The sequence below is a fragment of the Lepisosteus platostomus genome, chromosome 12 (genome assembly GCF_059453375.1).
Source record: "Lepisosteus platostomus isolate fLepPlt1 chromosome 12, fLepPlt1.hap1, whole genome shotgun sequence".
NCBI classification, from domain to species: Eukaryota; Metazoa; Chordata; class Actinopteri; order Semionotiformes; family Lepisosteidae; genus Lepisosteus; species Lepisosteus platostomus.
In genome coordinates, this window is record NC_142622.1 from 23,525,293 (window position 1) to 23,540,566 (window position 15,274).

General features: G+C 38.3%; 1 protein-coding gene across 4 annotated transcripts in view; it reads right to left on the minus strand.

Moving 5' to 3' along the window:
• epb41l4b (erythrocyte membrane protein band 4.1 like 4B) overlaps positions 1-15,274 on the minus strand; it is a 161,738-nt gene that overhangs the window by 133,022 nt on the left and 13,442 nt on the right. Inside the window, exons 1-2 of one of the 4 annotated variants that reach the window (XM_088601445.1) lie at positions 7,018-7,036; positions 6,400-6,479 (exon numbers count right to left, since the gene is read on the minus strand). The exons of 2 other annotated variants lie outside the window; for them this stretch is intronic. The gene's annotated coding sequence lies outside the window, so the exon portion shown is untranslated. Of the gene's footprint in view, positions 1-6,399; positions 6,480-7,017; positions 7,037-15,274 lie in introns of those variants that run through there. One more of the 4 variants, XM_088601443.1, reaches the window with a different exon arrangement.

The window sequence follows — 15,274 nt, forward strand, 5'->3', positions numbered from 1 at the left end:
GGAGGCACTCCACGTACCACTGCCGGTACGCGTACCACAGTTTGAGAACCACTGTCTTAAGGAATTGAGACGTCAAAGAGCAAGCTACACCTAGGACTGCGCTGGTTCAAATGGTGTCCAGCACGGGGACCTGGCAAGGGACTGAATTTCTGCACATTGACACCATTTGTATACAGTGCACAGCATGAGGAATGCAAACAAAAAATTCTAAAATAAATGGAATAAGTAGAAGACTCAGGTTTCATTTTTTGGATTTTTGCTAATCATACCTTTGATATTACATTATCCTGAAGAGGGCGGAACATGTGAATACTGAAAGTGTTTTGATTGCGCTTATTCAACGCAAAGGGCGAGTTTTCAAGGTCTTTACAATGTTCGAATATAAAATAAAAAATCAAGAGTGGTTAAATACCAAAATCACTCCATATAAATAAATTCAGTTTAAAATGCTCATGTACAGGCAGATGAACTCCTGTGAATCATATATAGCCAGATGAGTATGGTGATATGGAAGATAGCGCTGCTGCCTTATGGCGACTCTCCCCCACCACACCAATGTACAGCCCCCACCTGGATGATGCGGCGGCACCAGTAGTGCACTAGTACACTTACCACACACCAGCTATCAGTGGGGAGGAGAGGAGAGTAATGAAGCCAGTTCATAGAAGAGGATTATTAGGCCATGATTGGTAAAGACCACTGGGAAAATTGGCCAGGATGCTGGAGTAACACCCTTACTCTTTTTGAGAAACACCCTGGGATTTTTAATGACCACAGAGAGTCAGGACCTCTGTCTCTGTCTCAAGGACAGCACCTTTTTACAGTATAGTGTCTCTGTCACTATACTGGGGCATTAGTACTAGTGCTGGGCTATAATTCGATAAGGATAATTATCGCGATATAATTTTCCTCGATATAATTTTCACTAAAGTTCAATAAATGTTCGATGTATGTTTATGCTTTGCGCATGATATGCGCATGCGCACAAAATACTCCGCGAGTGCGCGTGTGAGTTGCAGACCGGTTAGGTAACGTGGTGTTGTTTACCCACACGGTGGTGGCTGACAGGATTGTAGTTAGAGTGGAGAAATGAGTGACACTGAAATGTAGTGCTGCCAACGACCAGCTCGAAGGACGATGACATCGTCGACAGAAAAGGTCATTCAATTTCGGTAATTTGGAGATATTTTGGCTTTTTACGATCAGACATAAAACAGAGCACTTTAAACTTTTCAGTCTGTCTGAGCCATCTTCTATGTATGTTTTATCACACTGCAGTATTTAATTTTTCTATTAAGATATTTATTTTGTCAATTTAACTCATGCATATTTTGACATAAAAAAGACTCTCTACCTCGGATTTGTTTAATGTTTCTGCTGTTTGGCAAGTGTTTGTTGTGTTCTTAAAATAAAGAGTTGTTTAATTTACCAATTAACTGTCTGGTTTCTTCAACTTTCACTCAGGAGAAAAAGTCTGCCTTTAAACTTGAAAGAAATAATGATTTGACATTTATCGTGATAATTATCGATATCGACTGATATGAAAATTTGTTTTTGGCCATATCGCCCAGCCCTAATTAGGACCCGCATAGACCACAAGGGGAGAGCCCCCTACAGGCCCCACTAACACCTCTTCCAGCAGCAACCTTAGCTTTCCCAGGAGGTCTCCCATCCAGGTAAAGGCCAGGGCTCACGCCTGCTGAGCTTCAGTTGTGAGTTGCAGGGTGATATGGATGCTGACAATGATAATGAACAAATTGATTCTATATAAATTAAAAATCAAAAGATATTTCTCACAATTTGTCTTTCACAGGCTACAGATGTAGACTAGGGCAAACAGGATCTGGAGTTTAAGCTGTGCTCACAATTACCAAGACAAGACCTCAGCTATTGATTTCTACCACAGGTATTCCTTTGAGAAACACTGACTGAAATGAGCTGGGGTTGTCACAAGCTTGCCTTCTGAACGATGTCATTATTCCAACTAGGTCAGCTTGCAATACGCAGATTCTTTTAGGACTTGATGAGACAAGTTAACATTGCTGTAATTCAATAAAAACTCATTCAGTATCCTCTGCTCTAAAGCGCTCTCTTTTGTTAACTCCACCTGCCCATTTCATTTCTAAAGCTACACTGCTGCACTGAGAACACTAATAAGGACTAGTAAGCTGGTCAAATGCATGACTGCCTAGAAAGGCTGTATTATTCTCCACACTGCACAGTATTATCCCAGTCCCATACTAATTAGTCTTGGAAACGTCAATTGAAGGAACTGTATTCCCTTTCTAGACTCAAACTCCAGATTTCATGTTAACTTAAAACCTGTGAGAATACAATGGTATAAATATACAATGTATATAAATCAAATGGATACATATTGTTGGTGTACCAGAATTTATGAGAATTAAATTGAAATGGAGCCAAGACTACAAACCAAAAGGAAAAAGTTGAATGTGAGTGATAATACACAAGTGTTCGATCAGGAGGATTTTCATGTTGGAGAGTGAGGCTGTAGGAGGGACTGGGGATTGTGGTGTTGCACAAGTTGAGATACCTGTTCACACCACTAAATTCTAATCAAGCAGCTGCAAAGTTTATTTTTCTGTAACCCATGACATTCTCTAACCCTGGGCTATCAGACTGACTTGGTAGGGTGAGCCAGATTTGATTTAAATGTACTTCAGGTGGGCCTGTCATACAATAAATTAGCAACATACTAGAGAAATTCATTACATACTGTATTCTTTCTAGTGCTCCACATTTTTTGACAACTGCAATAATCAGTCATCGCTTCTTCACTGGATACCAATTTAGCAAAACGCAATGATTACTCTCTGGATATGGAAGATTTGTTTTTGTATTATTAGCCATCATTATATAAAATATTATAGCTGTCATTACTGTACACCAAGTAAACCTCAGTTCCGTTTAACAAAAATATCATTGGGACATCTCACTCCACAACAGGTGAAATAAAATGTGAAATTATATACAGTACAGTATACCTATTCCTTACTGTAAACGCGCTATTTACACATTTCTGCTACAACAAAGTGTGTAATCTTTTATTAAATTATCTCTGCAGTTGCTCACTTATTTTGTCTCCCATTTCAATTTAATGCATGGATATCATGACCCTGGAGGACTCGCTTCTGCCCATTGTTGCCCTTTGCTGATAATGTGTTTCCCTTGGTGCTCCACGCAGACATCACTTTGAACACTGTTGTTCATGAAACATCAGCAGCTCGAGTGGTCTTGAGTCACTGAAGTTCCTGCCACATGAACCCCAACAATCTCCCTGTTCTACCATCACTGAGGCCGCCTTTGGACCTGGATTGAAACCCTTGCTTTTAATACACGGGGAGTCCCTTATTTACCCGGGTGTTTTCAGTTTTTGGCTACCGGTTTGTTTTAGAGTTTACTGTTTTTTATTTATAACCACGGTAAAAAGTAAAATGTGATCGTTATAATAAACGTCATAGCGTTCTCATTTAGACATTTCAGTGCTCTCAAGAAGTAACTGGGGATTTTTAGACCTTCGGATCAAGTTTGAAGCTTTTATGTGTGATGTAACGAGAATTGAATTTTTCTTATGCAAACCTAAGCATTAAGGTCAGTTTTTTGAAGAATGAATTACCTTCATAAACTAAGACACATTTTTATCAGTTGATGACTGCAGGAAATGTGAGTTATACAGGCTCACATGGGATAAGAGATATATATCTTTAGTGATATAAAACAGAAAAAACTTCACTCCTTACTGCTATTATGCTATGGAAAGTAGGTGATGTGTGCAAATCAAGAATATCAGATTTGCATTCACTTTTACAAACAAAAAATAAATGTCTCCACTTCTCATGAGCCACATCTCATTGTTTATTCTTCTTTTCTTCGATATTTACAAAGCTCTTACTGCAGTGGTCAATAATCTCCTTTTGAGATCTTAATTAAAACACTGAGACTAATGACGGATCCATTGCTGGACTGGCTCCAGAATGTGGAGCAAGTGAGTGCACAGGTCTTGCCCTTTATCGGCAAAGACACACCCCTCTAGACTTGATCAGCACTGTGATTGGACAAAGGTAGAGAACCACAGGGAGTGCGTTTGCATGACTGATACAGTGACATTACCTACGTGTGTCTTAATCATGTATAAGATATACAGACAGAGCAAAATATAATTCAGTGGCTCTGACCTGCAACTGATAACTGACCCATGGGCCATATGCTTGACACACCTGCTCTAACTCTTTCTTCATGCCCTACAGTTAAAGGCGTCCTGTCATTCTGGTTTTGACAGATTCTTGGGGCCTTTCCTGTGTGGTCAGGGTTCTTTATCATACTAACTCTTCTGTTAGAAAACACATATTAAAGTCAGATGCCGTGCAGCAGACAGAGGAATTGAATTAGTGTTGCACTAAAGACCAGTGGAACTCAACAGGAAAAAAAACAACAAAGAAAAGAAAGAATAAGAATGGCATTAATGTTTCTAGAACAACAATTACATTTCCAGACACTTCCTTCACACTGACACATTTCAAAAAGGCAGTCCTATATTTAAAAGCTGGGTGACAATTCTAGTTAACAGTAATAATCATTTCATCAGTGGGAAAAAAAAACCAATATTCTTAAAAAGAGATTCTCTTCCAAGACAAAAGATTCCTATTTGTGATTCCAAATCAATTAGGATCCACTCAAAGACAACAGACAGGCTAGAGAGAAAATTAAATGGAGTACGCTATAAATCTTGTCATTTGTCGTTAATTATTATTACAGACTATGCAATCTTTCTTTTAAAAATTAACTATCCATCAATTTCAAGGTTACAAAGGGTTCAGTTTACCAAGACACTACTTCTAAATGATTTAGGCTGAGTGGCCTAATCTGGAGGCCCCAAGTACATTGGGCCACAAGGCAAAAATCACTCAGCAGTGTGCTTTGGCTGAGGCCAGGGACTGTCAACTCGTTTCTCATCAGAGATCTGAGGTGAGTGCAGGAAACAGGATTCTAAAAAATCTCAAAGCACTTTACATAGAGGAGATGACCCACTTCATCCCTCAGTGAAGTGCAGCACCCACACTGGTCACATATGGTGGCCATTGTGTGCCTGTAGCCCCACTAAACAGCAGATCAGATAAAGTGAAAAATCGCTTCACAAACTTAATGAAGGTAAAAGTTGGGAGGACTATACTAGCCTAGAGTTGGATTTAACCAGAATACTGGGGCTTTCCAAATGAGCCATGGCATCTTGCAATTCAAGATTAAAAAAAAATAAAAGTAGAGAACTGAAGCAAGGCATTTAAACCTAATGCATAATGAAAGCATAACTAAATACCTTAATCTTGTAGCAGGATGCTTCTACGAGAACATCGCACAAGCCTTTATGCACATTTATGAGAAATTTCATAGTTTTTGGTCATTGCTCAAGCTAGGTATTATTAAAGTGACACTAATGATTACAGTTTCAGGTTATAAAGAAGCTTGAACTGAGAATGAAAGGGGCCCAGCCATGATATCAAAGATGCTCTGGACTCTTTCAAGGAAAACAAGCTCAAATGGATCAAATGGCCTTCTTTCTTTTGTAGCCTGAATTATGCGTTAAATCTGAAATGATTTCTGTACTTGCCCAGCATGGTGGCACAGTGGTTTGCATTGTTGCCTCGCAGTGCTGGGGCACAGAGTTCAATTCCAGGCCTGGGGTGCTAACTGCTTGGAGCTCGTGCAGTATGTTCTCTCTGTGTTTTCACGGGTTTCCTCCAGGTGCTCTAGTTTCTTCCCACAGTCCAAAAACATACTGGCAGGTTAACTGGCTTATGTGAAGTCTGGCCTTAGGTGAGAGTGTGAGCATGTCTGTGCATCTGCCCTGTGATGGACGGCGTGTCCCCTGCTTTGCCAGGATAAGCTCTGGCTCTACCATGACCCTAAATTGGAAGAAGCTAGAAAACAGATGGATAAAGAGCTGCTGTACATAATAAAACATTTCGAGTAAGTGTGCTGATTCACAGGAAAAGTCACACAAACACAGCAAAGGTGCCAAGTCACTATACATTTGAAAATTGCTCCCGGCACACAGTTATGAGCCTGCAGTTAAGCATTTCAAACAAAGAAGATCATCATATTTGATTATACCTGTAACAGCACTATTTCCAGAGAGTATCAGAGTACAGTGAAAGGAAAAAAGAGGAAATGTGTTCCTGCTCATTACTTCATATTCTACAATTCCTACAGCACGTGCACTTGTAACGCGAGTTCCATATGGCATGTCACAAATTGTGTGATGTGCCAGGCAATATCTGAATCGAAACAAATTAGGGGGTTTCTCCTTATGCCAAGGGCTCAGGGGAACTAATATTGATTGCTTTACTGAGAATTGCCTCATTAAGCTAAAGCGACACATACCTATGCAGATACCCAGTGAGATCAGGTGGAGATCGCCTGGGCTGGGCTCCATCCTTCTGGGCTCTTTAGCACAGCAACATCTGACAATACAGTGAACGAAGTGTTCAGATGGTGGAAATCAGGACACCTATCCATGTTCTGTCCTTTTGACTCACACAGGGGGGTTACAAGATGAAATTACAATCGGACAAATATCTTACATAATTCAAGGTGCCACATTTTTTCAGTACAGGAATAGGACAGATTTCGAATGCCTACTAGCTCAGATCCTAATTCTCTAGAGCTGAAACCACAAAAACTCTTATTCTTGGAGCAACAAATCTGAGTTTTTTTCTTATAAACATCAGACACTGTTCATTAGTTATTATAAAAGACTTAATATTATTGTCAATGTTAATTGCCATGAATATTGTGCACCATACAGAGAACTGCACCAGGTTTAGCTTTCGTGTTCATTCCCCACGCCTATAAGCATAACTTTCACTTTTTCTAATCTACTATCAAGATAACCTTAGTATACCAATTTTCAGTACTTTGCACGGCTGCTGTTAAACACAGAATTTAGTACAGTAAATGATTGACGTCACTTGATCATTCTTGTTACATCTCTGACTTTACCTTCCAAAGCATTCTTTCTTTTCAAGGTCTTTCTTGGTGTTGCATGAATTAAATTATAGACTTCCTTATATGCTTTACTGATATCAAATGTCTTTTTTATGCGCTGTAAACTGGAGTGTCATTTAGATTTCTTTGTATACTGTATGTGGCAATATCTTCAGAGTGCAAATAAAGTCAAAGTACATGTTTACAAACTCAGATCATGAACACAGTTTGCAGACCGCAGAGATACAGCTTTTTATTTGACCTCAGAATCTCCAACGGCAAGCAACGTATGATCATGGTATAATGTACACAACTGTATAGGGTCTGTCTTCTGTTTGACATCTCCTGCCTCTTTGTCTTTTATTACACTCTTCCAACACATCAGTTCATGTGCCTAAACATCTTAGAATGATTAATGAAACACTTAAATATATCTGGATTATTTTTATGATATTTTTTTTTATTATCCCAGTAGAGGAAGCCCAGATCAAGAGCTGGCTCTCTCTCTGTGGTCCTATACAGTGTAGTTCAAAGGTTAATGCTGTTCAGCACCTGTGTTGCAAAGTGTGTTAACTGTTACATGTGGGCTCACAGGAGCCAGGTATAAAGGACACATTGTTTAAGAACACAAGGCTGCATTCTGCCTGAGTACTAACTTGGATACTTAAGTGTATTTAAAAAAATGATTTGTAGATAACACTCACTAATAACAGGAATTTAAGTGTGATATTCTGGAGTCAAATAATTCACAGTGAACCCTATAATGAAATCTAAAGAAACACACAGTAGTCCTTGATACTGTGGAACAGGACACTGCTCCTCAGTAATCTGCCCATTGATTATCAGAAAGATGCTTATGCCTGGCTTTGAAACAAGCCAGGACAAGGCCGGACAATCCAGAGATCTATTAGCTGAGTTAGCACGTCTTTGGAAATGGGAGGAAATCGGGGGACCCACAGAAAGCCCACATGAACGCCAAGTGACCATGTCCCCATCTAGAGCTCAACTCAGGACCCAAGAGCTGTGAGACAGCAGCTCTATAACATCATTCTATCATCCCTCAACAATGTAGTACAACCTGTGACCATTTTTTATTATTTAATTTATTACCAGGGTATTCTGGTCAGGTATACCCAAGTTCCCAAACCCCCTACTAAAATTATGGAATCACAAAATTATCATCACAAACATAAAGCCTCTATTTTACTTAGATAAGCCTGATTTCACAATACCATAAACAAAGTCGGTGCGGTGGCTCTGTGCCTAAGGATCTTGTGCCTGTGGCTGGAAGGTTACTGGTTCGAATCCTGTGGCTGGCAGAGGAATCCTACTCTTAACCCTTAACTGTTAGGCCCTTAACCCCAACCGCTTCACGGGCGCCATATAAATGGCTGACCCTGCGCTCTGACCCCCAGCTTCTCTCCCTGTCTGTGTGTCTCATGGAGAGTAAGCTGGGGTATGTGAAAAGACAAATACCTAATACAAGAAATTGTATATGGCCAATAAAGTGATCTTATCTTACTGCATCTCAGTATATTCTCTTCTATGTTTTTTAGCAGTAGAACAAGCTATTCAGTTGTGTTGCTGAAGCCAATACCTTGGCTTCTTTCAAGAAAGCTTAGCAAGATGTTGTTTTAGCTTTCTAATTTTGTATTTCTTACAAATACACAGTACAAATTAAAATTTAAATTAAAATATCCAATTTGTACTATTTCAGCATTTAATCAGTGGAATGTAATGAGAACCTGACCTGGTTTAAATTGTTCTGAACTTACTTCCTACCCTGGTGTATCGTGGAAATACTTTTTCATTCCTGAAGTCAGACTGTTTTCATAATGCGAAGAGAGTGTTCCGCAGCACAAAGTGAATAATGAAAAGCAAATGCCCAGCTAATGCGGGATGATGAAGTTAAAGCTGTTCATTAATAACGTAGGCAAAAATGCGACACCAGAGTCCACAACACAAATTGATATTCAACATGGTGGTGACAGAGCAAGTCTGTATTGTCACAGCTCTCTTAAACAGTTAAGCATAATACACTCAAGGGCAACATGGTATTACGAGAAATGGTCACAAAAGGCCCTAATTACAGACAATGACCATTCTGGTGAAGTGATCAAGGCTTTGGCCAACCAATACAGAATTGTTATTATGTAGAGCAAACACTTTCAGTAGCTAATTACATTTCATATGTTTAGATTTATTAAATATATTTCAGTAGGTAATTCGGTAAAGCAATACTTGCAAAAGATAATTATCATGTTAATTATTCATTATATGTATACATGAATGCTTAAGTCTTTATAAATAATCTTGTCAGTGTGTGCAGCTTTAACACTAATACAGAACTAAAACTTACAAAACCAGTTTAACCTCTCTTTCAGCAAGCTGTTCAGTAAAACACACTCTCATGATGCTTTTGCCCAGGAAATCTCAGTTATTGCAAAATGCCATAACTTGGAACAGAAACCCACACAACATCTCAAACAAAACAGTCTACCAGACTGCAAATATGTTTTTTGCTAAAACACCTAACTATAAATTTGGGAATAAATTCAGTTAAAATGCTAACAAAATGTAATCTTTAATGAACAACAGCCCACAAGGGTGTCTTTCTTTAAAAGTGTCAATACAGACTATCCTGTGCTTAAACTGCAGGTTTATCAAATACATTCACCTGGAGCGCACTGTGACATTCTGAAATGAAACATCTCTCACAGTTGAATCCCAAGGCTGAGACAGGGCAGAAGAGTGTTAATGAAAAAACATGTGCGAGCTGGCTAGAAGCAGGTAAAACCCACAAATGAACATCACAAAGAGCAAAAAGACAGCATTAATATATTGTCCGAATAACTTTCAGTTTGCTTTCTGAAATCAGATTCCCATCATAAAAAGAAACAAAAGTTTTCATGAAACATGTGTTACTTGGCTAATTTGAAAAGAACATGCATTAGGACCCATGAGGCTGTTTGCACAGGACTCTGGAAGAATATTAAAACCAAAGACCTTACCTAGTGAAGTCAGTGTTTATGCTGTTCTATAGGAACATCTTGATGATTATCCTCACATCCTTTAATGTTATACTAAGACCTGTGACCTGTCTCTTACTATGCTCTTCATCCAGAAAATAAAAATGATAAAAAGCAGAACTTTTTATGCATTTACACAAATGAACTATACAGTACATTCATATAGTACTAAAGTTATAGCTGATTTTCCTCCAGAGAACTGTCAGAAATCAGTATGTGCAGCAGCTTAACTAACAGAAGGCTAGGTTACATGGGCCTGTAACCCATGCACAGGGTAGATGTGCACAGAGCACTGTGAGAGAAAAACAGTTTTATATTTCCTTCAACAGGAAGTCAACACATAAAACTCAAAACAGGCAGGGAACAAATTTCTTCAAAAGCATGAAAAAGCTGAATGCTTCATAATCATTCTTCACTTTCAGGATATAAACACAATGCAAGGCCTTTCCAATGTTTTCGTTTTGTTGATTACTGCTGATAATCAGAGGTAAGTAATCACCTGACTTCTCTAAAATATCTTGACTGCTATTTACACAGATGAAAAATTATTCAAAGGATTACCAACGAACAGGCTCAGCTCACCCTGATGATATTTTTCTTAATAAACTAGTGAGCAATCTTGTCTCAGCCACTGGGTTCCAATAACTTTGTCTGAAGCAAAGTCTGTCAACTAAAGACACAATAATTTGATACAGGCCCACCCTCTCAAATTGCTAGCAGGTTCAAGAACTGAAGGGACAGATTTCTGAACACATGATTTTTTGTAATCTGAATTCCCAAAACATCTCAACCACTGCAATGAGTTTATAGACCGTACCACCACCTAGATATTTGGTTCTTATTTGCATAGGGAAAATAATTCACTAGTTAATAATGCTCCTTGCAGGTTTCACTGCAGCATGGACTGGAACAACAGAGTACTGCAATTTTTAAACTGTGCTTGAAGATTATTTAATCAGAGTAGCTCTGAAAACCATCCTTTCAACACTCTTAAATGGAAAAGTCACAGGAAAGTAGATGCAGAATTTCAATGCATCACTTTTGTTCTTGTTCTGGCAGGATAATAACAGTCAGACTGGTCCAAGTGGAAAATAATCGAAGAGCTGAATGTGCAAAACTCAATGAAAGTCATTAAAAAGATATTTGGGCTAATTTGTCTTAAGCTCAATGTTGTTTTTTCCTTTATAATAATAAAACTTTTGAATTTGCTGAAGAGCTTTTAAGGTCTTTTAAATTAATATTTCATGAAAATGCAATGGCATGTGCAAAAGACAAACTCATAAATCAAGAGGACATTTTCAATATCTCATAATTACACAACAGTCCTTATCTCTCTCATTCTCTTTCCCCTAATATAATACTCAGCTTTGCTAAAGGTGAAGTGGGGTCTTTAAAGACCCAGTCCCAAAGGTTTTAGAGCTTCCCTATCTTTCTAGGTTAGCTGGTTGACAAACATACTTAGCTGTGCCAAGTACTACGTCTACAGTATGACCACAGACACTGTATCTCAGTGGATCCTCCATTTAGCATGGATGGCCAGCTGTGACCTTGTTACATGAAGCTAACAAAGATGTTCATACACAAGAACATGGTTAAAATTATGGTATAATTTTAAACTGGTATAATTAGTAAATTAGTTAAGTTTTCCACTTATTCACTTGTAGAAGATACTTAAACTCAAAACAATTCAGATAAAATTCAAGACTGGGAAAACACCTGACAAATGACTTAAATGTAGATGAGTGCAGAGTAGTACGTGCAGGTAGTAAAACACAAATGCAAAGATTAAAAAATGGGAAACACTGAGCTTGAAGAAACTGGTTATGTAAAAGGCTTAAGTGATTATGTTGACATCTTATACGCATTGTGGAAAAAATAAAAAAAGATCAGAGAGTGTTAAAATATTAATTTAAAAGTGTAGGGATAATATCTAGGGATATTATGTGTTAATAATGCATAATGCAGTTTTAATAAAGACAACTTTAATGACTTTAGAATATTGCGCACTTTTACAAGATTACAAGGGAACCTGATTCAAAGCATTCAAAATTGTTAAAGACAATGACAAAGTCAACCCAAAGGACCCATTAAGAATAAGAATTCGACCATTAGACAGCAAAAGCTGGATTTTGTTGCACACATTGTGAAAGTCACATGCATTCATCCTCCTCTGTTCTGTTAACCCTGAAAGATAGCAGTACAACTCAAATGGGTAAGAACTTAAAAAGAAAATGTTCTGACCTCAAAATAAGTCTTGAGCAGGACGGAGGGCAGTATTTTCAATATGAGGTGTTGTCAAACACATTCTACATTATTAGTTGTAGATGCTCTATTTTCACCAATCTAAAAAGCACATGAAACCACAATCTGCAGATGGCAATGACAGACTACAACAGCCTGCAAAGGTGAAAGCAATTTGTTCAGCTCAGTCATGAGTAAAGACGGATAATAATTTAGTTAAATGAAATAATACGTTTATGGCTCTTGGACTCCACTGGTACAGAGGAGCGAACACTGTAGAAAATAAAACATCTTCTCTTTTCACTGCTCATATATACACTTGTTATAGAACACACATTTGCAGTGAATATATTTGTATTCACACAAATTCAGCAATAAAACTCAAAACCAATGATCATGCTAGCCAGTAGGCCAATCTTTATGCACTACAGACTACAAGCCACAACAAACAAATAGAACATATTGTAAGCTCGACAGTGAAAGCATGATGGGAAAAGTAATCTAGTGAACTCAGGAAGACTGAATGTACCCTCCCCTGCTTAATAATGATGCTGTCCACTGGCAATGACATCTCAGTAAAACTGTGGGTCACACACTCTGGTAGACTCTATTGTTTCCATTTTGAGAGTAAATAGCTAACAATCTTGATTACTTTCTGTACTGTTTTACTAAGTACTTCACATTATAAAAAAACTCTGGTGTTTGCCTTTTGAGTTTAGTCCCAAGAAGAGCACAATTTGGACATAATTCTGAATTATATGGAACAGGAGGTCAATTTGAAAGCAAGGCTGTTAGAAAAACAAAACCACATGCAACTTCTGCAGTGCCGAGAGAAATCAGTCTCAATCTCAAAACACTCAATCTCTGCGCAGATTTTGTGCCACTTTCTGCAATCCCAGTAAAACCACAATAAAACCAGTCTTAAAGAATGGTACATAAACTCTGCAGAACTCAAAGCAAAAGTAACAACGCAATAATGCAGAGCTTTACTCTCAGAAATAAAGGCTGGAATTTCCCTCTTCCAGCTGCCGACTTCTCATACAAGATTTTAAAATATTAATTGTATAATAATATAAACCTTTCCTCCAGGGAAAGCATGGCGACAAAGACTGTCCCTGGATGACAGCTGTTTATTTAACTGGAGGTATCCAGGGAGAGACCACTCATGTGAGGCCTTAAAGCTTCCTCTCATCCCACTGTGGCCTCAATGTGCAGACCAGCTGTGCACAGGGAGCTTCTTTGGACCACATTACACAAACTCCACCTGGGCCTCACTGCTTTTCCCCCTCTCAGATCTCTTCATCTTTAACATTTATTCATTCTTCTTGCTACTTAATACAGTAATATACAAGAGCCCTTGATTTGGACTGAAGAAATCACTTAGGACCCACATCTTTATTTGAAAGCTTTGTGTCTATTATTTGCTCAAATGATCCTGAAACCAGCTTTTATAGGCCAGATTAAATGAACAACCAAAATAATATTTGTCACGGAAAGAAGGGCTTCTGTGACAGAAAAGTGCCGAAGACATTAAGCGTACAGCACTGCCCTGGCATCGGTTCTGAATAATACAAGTGCAAAACAAATTCTGAAATAATACTTACAGCTTACTCTTACAACAAATGACTGCCATCGGCTTGATTCACTGCAAAGCAGCTGTTATTACAAGTCTGCCTGAAGAGTTCATTTAGCTACCAGACATCAGACAAGCACCATACAGTAAGTCCAAATAGACTTATCTAATATGCAAGTTCAATATTGTTTGATCAGAACCTTTAGAAGTATTTGATTCAGTACAACAAAGAGGGCTGTAAGCTTTTGAAAAGCTTTAGAGCCCAAGTAGATGTTTTTTTTTGCTCATCTTTTCAGACACTTTTAATCACCAATTACTTTTGGGCAACATATAAGAAAGGTTACAAACCCGAGGAGGTAATTTGACCCATACAGCTTCTTTGATTGCTAGCTACTGATAGTTTGGAGAATCTCAAAAAGCATAAAGAAGCCAGGGTATCAGCTACTACAACATGGCCAGGCAGCTTGTTACAAACTCCTGTGACTCTTTTGGTGAAATCATGCCTCCTGTTCTTATTTTTAAAAGTACTGCCCCACACCCTCCCCGTTCAACCTGGAATCGCTTACAATCGCAGCCTTACCACTAAGGGAATCCTAACCCTTCACCAACACAGGAGATATGAGGACCATGCACTCTTTCCTCCAAAATGCATCATCAAAGTAATCTGCTAAACTCCTAAGCATAGAGTGATACAGGAGTAAGTGACACCATTATCAGGGGTGCCTGGAAAGCCACAAGGATTTCGGCTGTATTAAAGTATTGGATACCCAGGACAGCCCAAGCCCTTCCAACGCTTATCACACTGATTCAGTTATGGATTACTGCTCTGAGTACAAGTGATTGTTGGCTATTGACTGGAACCTGCAAATTCCCAATCTAGATTATTATTATTAAAATTTTAGAATCTTATCAACACTTTCCCCCAAAAAATGAAAACACTTTACAATTGCACCAAATGGCTAATACAAAACAGACCAAAAAGTAAAAGAAAAAAAAACATAAGCTATGTTTAGTCGGGGCTACATGTTACAATACCCTCTAAAAGTACTGGGACTGCAAAGAATCTACACAAAACTTCTAAACAAAAAGTATTTCTCTTTGTGATCATGAGATGAATATGAATAAGCACCTAACATATGCTTTATTTTGGTTAATTCCATGCATATCTTTGATCATATTAGAATTAATTTATTTCAAAAGACATTAATGGAAAGTGAATGTGTCAGAGTAAGTATTTGCTTGCAAATCCCTTTGATCTGCAACCACTTGAAATCATAAACTGTTTGGAAATCATGAAGCCACTCCGCCTTCTTGCCTTCGTGGGGCGTTCCATCTTAATTCTTTCTTCAGTATGCAAAATGCATGATCACCTGCATTCAAATCTGGACATTGATTTGACAAGTATAAGAACTTCCACTTTTTTCTCCTG